The sequence below is a fragment of the Brienomyrus brachyistius genome, chromosome 4 (assembly GCF_023856365.1).
Source record: "Brienomyrus brachyistius isolate T26 chromosome 4, BBRACH_0.4, whole genome shotgun sequence".
Classification (NCBI taxonomy): Eukaryota; Metazoa; Chordata; class Actinopteri; order Osteoglossiformes; family Mormyridae; genus Brienomyrus; species Brienomyrus brachyistius.
Window position 1 is genome coordinate 33,852,272 of NC_064536.1, and position 8,158 is coordinate 33,860,429.

Here is an 8,158-nt window from a genome sequence, read left to right on the forward strand (position 1 = left end):
GCCACTGGTTTGCTCTCTGGGGGCTTTGGGCAGGGGATAAGGTAAAGTGATTTGAGACAATGTAATGTTGTGAAAATGCATGACAGAAGTAATGTTGAATTGAGTTGAACTGAAATTAATCACACCAGCTTGTCTCAGCTGACAGCAGCTCTTACTTATCTGATGAGGGGTAAGGGGAGAAAGATATCACATACCTTCTAGTCAACATCAAAATAAATATACATATAATAATGTATTGGAAACTGGTATAATACTCACTAAATGGGACCTATTATGCTTTTCCCTTTCTATTAGTGTGTTTTATGGCTTCAGGTGCATGTAAACAGTCTGTAAATTCTTAAGACGCAAAGTACATAGCAAAGGGAGTAACTTTCACCACAGAAACCACTCTTCTCTCATCTGCCTAAAACACCTCATTGGAATTCCAGCCCTTATTTTCACAACACGATGAGGTCTCTTCATAACACAATCCTTATTGGCTGTCTACCTGCAAGGATCTGTCTGCCAACTGCAAGACAGGGGAATGAAGGGTAAGCCGACCAATCAAACCACACGGGACTCATTGGGGGTGGGATTAGACAGAGGGTGAATAGAGATATGCATTAATGAGAAAATATGTGTTTTTGGAACACTGAAGCATGCAAACTCTATTCTTGTAGAGCCTAAAAATAGAATTATAAATTGAAAGTGAGCATAATAATGCCCCTTTAAGCAACAGTAGGCTGCTGTCTATGGTGCTGAATGCCCAAATTGGCAAATTTTACATAAAATTCCTTTATCTAATGTAACTATAACCCTCTAATTTTGTTGGCAGTGATGCTATGTGAAGTCTACTAGGTTGGTATTGAAAGGATTACAGTGGGTAATAGGTGATTTAGATGAACCTAGATGAAATTTGACATCCAAAAGGGTTTGGGCACTCAGTTCAACTTTGGACAACAAATCTTCCCAGAAGTTTCTCTCTGTCTCTCTTGATAGTTATTTTCTGTTTCACCTGAATCAAGGAAGAATCAAATGCACAAGCACACTGTAGGATATATAAGATGCAAACCCATTAAAAAGCTTTTTGTTTAAATATTATAAAACATATTTACATACATTAATTAAGTGCTTTGAAACTTCATTTAGAAAAAGCAGGCGATGACCAGCCCAACCAGTAGTTCCATCTCTGATTTTTCAGAATCTCTTGTCCCTTGGATAACTTTTGAAGTCATGATATAACTAATTTTCAGCTCTGTCTTCAACTTCATCAGTTAGATGATCATTGTGGAGGGAAATGCAGTGAAGCCATGAAACATGCTAGATTTAAACTTTTCAGGTGTTTCACTGAGACCCATTGCCAATAAGAATTACCAAAATCCCCAGGTAATTTAATTTAATAATTTAAAGTAAAAATTAATTTTATTTAATTATTTAAGATAATAAATTACCTTTGTCTTTTCTATTTATGTGTGCAGTTTCATTATGGGTTATTGCACTTAATTTTGAGTACTCAGTTACAAAGAGAATGGGTCACTCCAGTATCGATGGGTGTCCCAGAAGGGGGCCCGGCCGTGTCTCGATCTCCCGGAGAGGGAGACGGGGACACACCATCCATGGTCGCTGCTCCGGCCCCACTGCACGCTCCCACCCTGCAAGGCCCTTGGAGCCCTCCAGGTCCTGCTCCTGCCCTGTTCCGCACTCTGCCGCTGGACTACTGCATCTGGGCACTTCACTCTATATTTACATTTATTTAAATTAAATTTTTTTTGCTTTTTAAAAACTAATCCCTTCCTTATTCCCTTTAGAGATATTTAATATGATTATTAGGATAAAATATACCATGTCAAATTCATTGTATACGTGTCTACTTGGCTCATAAAAATGATTGACTGAAGTCAGCTTCCAAAAACCATTGGCGTTGTGTGTACAGTGAGTCGTGTCATTTGATTTAGGTTTAAAAAGCTTTTGTTGAAAAAGACATATTTCGCATATACCTATTTTGTGTCAAGTGTGTGTAGATTGTAAAATGAGAGTTAACTGTAAAATCACCATTCATCCTGTGAGAATTTTTGTTTTAGTTATGACTTCAAAAGTTACCCTGACAAGGCATTCTGTACAATCAGAGATGCAACTGCTGGTTTGAACGTAAAGTTTCAAAGCGCTTAATGTATATGTCTGTTTTATAATGTTAAAACAAATCTTTAATGTGTTTGCACCTTATATCTCCTACAATGAGCTTGTGCATTTTATTCCTCTTTGATTGGAGGGTAACGAGAAATAACTAGCAAGACAGACAGAGAGAATCTTTTGGGAGGCGTTATTGTCCAAAGTTGAACTGATTGTCAGAAGTTCATCTAAATCACCTATTACCCACTGTAATCCTTTCTATACCCACCTCTTTAGACTCCTAAGAGCATCACTGGCAACAATATAAGAGGGTTACAGTTAAATTAGGTAAAGGAATTTAATGTAAGATTTGCCAATCCAGGTTTTCAGCACCATGGACAGCAACCTAGTGTTGCTTAAAAGGCCATTATTATGCTAATTTTCACTGTTCACAACTTCTACTAGAATAGATTCACATGCTTCAATGTTCCAAAGACACATATTTACCCCAAACACTGTGGTATTACGCATTACCGTAATACTGCCTAGCAAAGACAAAATGGCATAAGGATTTACAGACAGACTTTACAGACAGAATTGTGTAGTTTCCCTTAGACAGACAGATACATGGTTTACGGGCTTGAAAGCAGTTAGATCAACAATATCCAATCAGGCGCAAATGCAATAAGCACCAACTAAAGATGCTGCTTCTGATTGGACTAGCTTCAAATTTGTCCCTCCCTGACAATCAATTCTGGCTTTCTTTCGTTGAACATAGTCTTAAGAATAATAATTTTTAGGTGGTTCACTTTTACAAAATTACTAAATTATTGCCGGTTAAACATAAACTTTCTGATAGAGAGATGGTGCAGAGATAAGCAGTATCTCTTCAGATGTTATTTCTTCACAATTTGTTTTGTTAACATATTTAATTCAATAGAAACTGGTGATGTAGAAATGGATGTGTGTTGGATAAATTTTGTTATGTACATGTGCTTGTTTCCTTCCTCTGTTTCTATCTTCACTCCAGATCCCACATCTCCAGCCCGCTGTTCCTGGGAAAAGCCACCTGCCAATCATCCTTGGAGCAGCAGGCATTCTCAGGATCTCCTACATCACAGATCACCTAATAATCACAGGACCTGTCGACGACTGGAGAAAAGGAGAAACACTGAAGTACAATGGGCATTTTGCAAGCTTTTCATCATAGTAAATTACATTTATCTCTAATGTTTCTGTGTGCATTTTCATTATAGTTAATTGCACTTAGTTGTGATTACTCAGTTACAAAGAAAATGGGTCACTCTATAATGGGTGATGGTATGCTTTTAGCTGTGCTTCCACAGGTTGTATCTGACTTAGTGAACAACTAAATTTGTCTCATTCACTTGTGTTTTTGATTGTGTGTATATATGTAATTCTAAAAGTATACCCATACATTGTTGAAGAGGAAATACAGACTCATCCATACGACTGCCAGACAGAGGTGCATGATTCGTCACTCCACATAACACGTTTCCACTGCTCCACAGTCCAGTGGTGGTGTGCTTTACACCACTCCATCCGACTCTTGGCATTGCGTTTGATGATGTGAGGCTTGCTTGAAGCTGCTCAGCCATAGAAGCCCATTCCCTGAATCTCCCAGTGCACAATGTTTGTGCAGGAGTTAATGCCAGAGAAAGTTTGGAACTATAAAGTTTCGAGTCCACAAAGCATTAGCAATTTTTACACAATATGCACCTTAGCACTTCACACTTAGTTACTTCACATGGCCTGCCACTTTCTGGCTGGGTTTCTGTTCCTAAACACTTTAACTTTGCAATAAAACCACTTACAAGTGACTGTGAAATATATAGTAGGAAAAGAATTTCACAAACTGACTTGTTGCAAAGGTGGTATCCCGTGACAATAGCAGGCTAGAATTCACTGAGCTCTTCAGAACAACCCATTATTTCACAAATGATTGTAAACCAAACTGCATGACTGGGATTTTACACACTTTTGGCAATGGGTCTGAACATTGCACGGTGATGATGAAATCATGCTCAGGCCTGGAACGTTTAGCGCAATGTGTCCGCAGACAAGTGGGGCAGTGGGGGGGGGACAATCATGCTCAGACATGGTACAAGGCCAATTGTGAGTACATCCTAACACTGACCATTTGCCAGGCTGAGCCCTACCTGGGAGGGTCCTAGAGCAACTACTGAAAGATGTGGTGCAACTCTACTCACCTCAGCCACCTGACAGACAACCTCAATGCCTCCAAACCTACAATGAAAGAGCAGCCTGCAAGGGAAGAGCAGGCCATGAAATACAGACACCATCACGAAGGGCTACGGAGCCAGACTCCACTCACTCACAGAGATGGAACTCAGGCGTTCATGACGAACCATTTGCATTATTTGTGATTATAGCATTATTAAGTGTTTCCTCTGTTTATGTTAAAGTTCAGTGGTCAGTTTAACAGATAAACCACACACAGTTCCTCAAAGTGGTCGGATCCCACGCAATTTATTTGACTTGAATATACCTGCATTTAAGCAGGTTATAGGAAATTATAATCACTCTGAAACAGAATATGTTAGGGTTATCTTCTTCTAAAGATACGCTGGAAACCAACCTGTCTCTGAACACAGAACAACACGGACAGCTGCAATGACTTTTTACTTGCTGCAAGGGAAGTCCGGTCCTGACTGCGAGGTGTCAGCCTCTCAGTCGAACTCAGCCAACTTCGAAAGAGGAACTCCCCTCGCAGTATCTTTTATTGAGGTACACAAACAGGATATGCAAATAACATTCAACATTGTTTATCGCCATGTATGGGGGTGGAAATTTTCAAGCGACAGTTCTTAAGAAGTGTTATTGCTAAATTAAGATCAAGGTGCTGCAGGGTGTTATTTCCAAGCGTCTAGCAAAATGACAATAAAAAAGTACATATTTCTCTAACATAATATCAAAAAGATCTGAAATATTCACAATGAATATGAGTCTAAAAGTTTGGAAAGCACAAAAAAGCCCAGTTATGTTAATTATATATTTTATTTCAATGGATTAAAAATAACAAATAATAACAAAATAACAAAGGAAATTTAAGTGCATATTTTATTTGTACCATTTGTTTCTGTCAGCGCTACTAATGATTACAGCCTAGAAAAATTCTGTGTTTCTAGGACATTATTCTGTATTTTTGTGACTGGGGACCTGTAGTCTATTCTCTAGCTGGGGTCATCAATTGTAATGGAATAACTATATTTTATTCTTCAAAACAAATATAAAAATAATTATGCAATAAAAATGAAAAATGCTGGAAAACTGTTTGGCTACACATTAACTCACATCAAAGTATATGATGTTTCTGTGATCAGTTATGGCCAATAAGCAACATCTTATGCATGATTTAAAGTGCTCAAAACAGCAAACTGGGATGTCTTGGTGCTGGGTGATACTGGTAATTTAATCAGTCTCAGTTAGCCTCATATCACACCAAATCCCATCAGTCTAAGTGAAGTAGTTCAACAACGAACATAAATCTACCTGATGGCTGTGGGGCTTCTTTGGATAGTATGCTGCCTTCTGTCTTTTCTGAATGAACACAAAACAGTGATTGGTTTAAGAAAAAGGCATTTATTTGCTTAACACAAACTCCAACAAATGCATGTAAGGTGCAGAGTGCTGCAAGCTGGGTGACCATTGCCATGGTGCCTGGGGTGGGGGCACAGCTGGCAGAGGGTGGCAGTCCTTGATCCTTCTGTTGGCCTGGGGGTACAGACTGTTCTGGAGTCTGGGTGTTGTGGTATTAACACTCCTGTACAGGTTTCATGAGAGTGACTATTTGTTGGGTGAGGTGGGTGAGACTGCTGACAATGCTGCTGGCCCATCTGCAGATTCTCCTGTCACAGATGTCCTGCAGTGAAGGGAGACCTAACCCTGTGATTTTCTGGGCTAACATGATCACCCACTGCAGTGCCTGTCTGTCCTGTCCAGCGCAGCTGCCAAAGCACGCAGCTATGCAGCAGATTAATATGCTCTCCACTGTGCACCTGTAGAAGCTGCCTAGGACTGTCAGCAACATGCCAAATTTCTTCAGCCTCCACATAAAGAGTAGGCTTTGGTGAGCTTTCTTAAGCAGCCATACCATGGTCTTTGACCAGTTTAGATCCTAAGACCAGCTGAAAGAAGCAAAACACACAGCCACAGAAACACAAAGTAAATGGCTGAACAAAGCCAAGGGGGAGAGGGAGGGAGCACGCAAGCTGCATAGGAAGCCTCACACTGCATTGCTTGATATGATGAGGGGCAGTCCTGCCCCCTGCTGGTGGGATGGCAACAGCTGTTCAGTGAACATCTGCTTTAATTAAGTTTTGCATCATTTTCATTCCAGTGCTGGAAAAGCTAGGAAACATAAATGGGTGATATGTAGCTTAATTAATTAATGTAAGTTAATTTATGTGCAAAGCTGAATTTTACACCACTGCATAAACTTAATTAAGAAGTTTAACCTTTTGAATGGCTGGATAGGCCAGCTTTACAAATACCAAATTGAAATTCGATTCAGATGATTTCGGTTCAACTTGCAATATGCAAGGCTCATTTCAGCGGCATAGATATATACATTTTTAAAAGATTTACATCCAGTGCCTTGCTGGAGTCGACAGTCAGATTAAACTCCTCTGCAAGAACCACGTTGAAAAGGTCTGAATTGACTCCTTTACTGGCACCAGTTGAAGGGCAAGACTGAGAAATTAGCATACAATGTATATAAAATGGTAGGCAGCAACAATCAAGGCACCATTAGTGTAAAAAATCTAGCTTGCTAACCACGATATTTAGTATCTTTACAAAAAAGCATTCGTACTAAATAAACAATATTGCAGATACTCAGAAGGCGCTTATTAATAAAAATACACCGTGCAGTTGAAATTACATAATGCAGCGTCGGGGGTACCGATGCAATGCAGAAGCAGAAAGAACCACGGAGACTCGACGGGCGGAGAGAAAACGCTCTATATTAGTCGCCCTGAAAAGAACCATATCAGACAAGCAAAGCGCATCCAATCAATTACATACACGAAACATAAGGTTGCCAGACACCGAACTGTAAGACGCGTGCACGGTGGAAGGTTTACGTAAATTAATTACACACGAGGATGCAACACACAAGCGCAACATTAAGGAAATGTAACCAGTAACATTAACAATAACGACAAAACAAGGGCTACTTACAACTTGCATGCGAGGCATGCTGGGACATGCGCCCAGCCGGCGCTACGATACAAATAATCCCTTCAAAGACTAACAAGCTGTAAAAGACGGACAACTCGAGTCCCTACGTCGTGACTACAACAATTTGAGCTCCTACCCATGACATCATTAAACAAGGACCTATTCGCAGGCGCATTGTTTTGAATTAGACGTCTAAAGAGCAAAGGAATAAACTTTCACAGCTAATATATTCTAATTAATTCAATGTAATACAATGATAACAGAACAATTACTATTAGTAGGGATGTTACCTTCAATCTAAAGAAATACGGGACTTAGGAAATACAAGACACCGGAACACAGAGTTGGACCGGGGGATTCTGATTGGATGCTTAGTTTCAAATGATACCGATCTCTCTTTTTATGCAAAATAGTAAATAGATGAAAATAAGTGGGAGGTAACGATTAGTAAGGCGACTAGCTGCTGCTACGAAAATTACTTTTACCGGTTAGTACAGCTTTTTGTAAATCTCTAAGCGACCCATGTTTATATTTAGCTAACAATTGCGTGGTCAAAGCAGTGGTAAATTAAACTTACATGTGGACCGCATTTCCGTTTTTATTTGAAAGGGCGGTGTAACGTATTTGTTTTGCAAGTTTACCCTGTACTTACGTAATCCCGTTTCTCATTGGCTATCGGGTTTAATCGCGATATGACGGGCAGCTGTGTTGACGCAGTTCTAGAACTTCTACGTCACGCGGTCCTCTGGCCACAGAGGGACAGGACGTACAGTAGGTGGGTGGAAGTACTTATAGTTATAATAGGTGCTATTCCATTACTCTGAACTTGGTGCCAGCATCTACAGAG

General features: G+C 39.8%; 2 long non-coding RNA genes across 2 annotated transcripts; both read right to left on the minus strand.

The window, feature by feature from the left end:
- Nucleotides 1–356: 356 nt before the first annotated feature.
- Nucleotides 357–4,175, minus strand: LOC125740362 (uncharacterized). The gene is made up of 3 exons (XR_007397586.1): nucleotides 3,527–4,175; nucleotides 3,079–3,240; nucleotides 357–508 (listed from the first exon to the last, which is right to left on the minus strand). It is a non-coding gene; the product is annotated as an uncharacterized LOC125740362 (long non-coding RNA).
- A 173-nt stretch (nucleotides 4,176–4,348) lies between these two features.
- LOC125740378 (uncharacterized) lies at nucleotides 4,349–7,931 on the minus strand. Its single transcript, XR_007397603.1, has 4 exons — nucleotides 7,889–7,931; nucleotides 5,623–5,670; nucleotides 4,709–4,846; nucleotides 4,349–4,374 (listed from the first exon to the last, which is right to left on the minus strand). It is a non-coding gene; the product is annotated as an uncharacterized LOC125740378 (long non-coding RNA).
- Nucleotides 7,932–8,158: the final 227 nt, after the last annotated feature.